Here is a 2087-nt window from a genome sequence, read left to right as displayed (position 1 = left end):
GTAGGTGCTTTAGACCAATGAGCCATCTCACCAGCCCCTCTCTCTCTCATCTTGAGATAGTGTCTTGCTATGTAGCGCAGGCTGTCCTGGAACTTTCAGTGCTCCTCCTGCCTCAGCCTCCTGGATTCTGGGATGACAGGCATGCACCACCATCTGGACTGAGTTTTTCCTACTCTTAATGTCTGCTGTTAGAATTCCTGCTTGGATTTCAAAGTACACGAACTCCACATATCTGCCATAGAGCACGTTGGGGGCTTTGTTTCCCCCGCACCACACTGGCATCTCAGGGTGCCTTGCTAGCCTGCCCTAGAGCCATCCTCCAGGGTTTCTCTGCACCCTTGGCTGGCAAAGAGGCCTGGTGCCTCCTTAGTCATCAAAAAACTCAGGCAGGAAGGGCAGGCTTTGCTTTCCCTGGGGACATTTGGCAAAGTCTGAGGATACCAGGCATGACTGGCCTATGGCCATCTCATGGGTAGAGCCAGGGGTGCCCCCACTAAACCCACCCCATGCCAAGGGGCTACCTATCCCCGAAGTCAGCCATGCTGCTGCTTTTTGTTTTCTTGGGGCCTCAAACTCATAGCAGTCCTTCTGCCTCAGCCTCCCAAGTGCTAGAATGGCAGCCGTGCCTCACCTCACCCAGCTCAGCAGTGTGGCTGTGGAGCCCCTAGCTGGGGGGGTGGGTCTCAGAGTGGCACTGAGACCCAAGCCTGTCCTGCGCAGGAGCCTTGCTGCCTCTGCTCCTCCAGCACTGGTCCTCCCCGCAGGTGCACTGCAGAGGTTAGCTCCCTTGTCACCTGCATAAGGGGTGGGCCTGGCTGGAGGTCCCCAGAGGAGGCGCATACTATCAGGAGTCACACGGTCTATGCAGGGGATGTCACATTGGTCCTGAGTATTCATAGAAGACTGCAGGTCAGGCTGAGCTGGGCCGGGTTGCTGGGGTCCCCTTTTGTCTCAGAGCAGCTTCCTCATGGTCCACCCCACGTGTCTTCACTATGGACTGGCTGGGGCGGTGACAGGACATATGCTGTAGCAGGACACGCCTACCACACCCCCTGGACAGGCCTTGGCCCTGCAGGGCGGGTGCAGTTCTCTACCCTGTAACCAGGCCGCAGTGGTCGGCTAGAACATGTCACCACTCCCGGAGACGAGCCCAGAATGATGTCCTCATCCACCCTAGCACCACTCCCCACAGGTCAGCACCCTGCTTGACCAGGATACCTGGAGCAGGAGCTCAGCCATGTCTCCCCAGCATAGGCCAGAGTGTACCCTACAGCTGCACCCCATGGCTGGCTGTCAATGAGTCACCGTGGCACAGCTGCCAGGTGCTGTAGGTTACATGCTGTGCAAGGTCACTGTGACAGTTTTTAGGGCACTGAAAGGGCAGCTGGGGATGCAGATAAGATGGGCAGGAGAAAGGCCATGTGTGGGGTCCTAGGCAGACCCATGCCTGGCAAGGCTTAGAGGTAGGGGGAGACCACATGTGGCAAACCCTGGACAGAGTGGAGGGGGAACTCAGGGTGGGGACATGGGGCCACGCACCCTGTGAGGGCCACATGTGTGATGCAAGTACAACAGCCCAGCTGGCCCCTGGCAGGCCAGTGTGGATGTCACACATACCTGATCTGTGAGTGTCCCAGGAGGAAGTCAGAAGCACTCAGGCAGTGGACACTGTAACTGTGTGGTCGCAGAGTGGGTAGTGAAGCAGGCGTGGATGGGGGAGAAGGGTGTGGTCGCTGGTGCTGTGTGTATCTTGCCTTCTAGGTCCCAAAAGGAATCGAGGTGGTTACGTGGCCACTCTGACTTCCCACAGTGACTGCCATGTCCTGCACGTGTGGAGTCAGAAAACAAAAGTTAAAGAACAAATGGTTTCTTACCCACAGCAACGAGATAGTGATGAGGGAAACACACCGGAAGGCTCAGCAATTATGGTTTTGAGCTCAGGGATTCAACAAGCGTCTCAACAAAGGCTAGGGAAGGCGAGGCTGTTGCAGGCCTGGGAATCCCGGAGGGGCCAGAGAGCTGCAGACCAGTCAGTGACCCTGCTTGGCCAGGCATGAGCCCAATGGGCAAAGCAGGGAGAGCGAGGC

Source organism: Octodon degus, unplaced genomic scaffold, assembly GCF_000260255.1.
Source record: "Octodon degus isolate 3935 unplaced genomic scaffold, OctDeg1.0 scaffold00148, whole genome shotgun sequence".
NCBI classification, from domain to species: Eukaryota; Metazoa; Chordata; class Mammalia; order Rodentia; family Octodontidae; genus Octodon; species Octodon degus.
Note: the sequence above shows the minus strand (reverse complement) of the source record.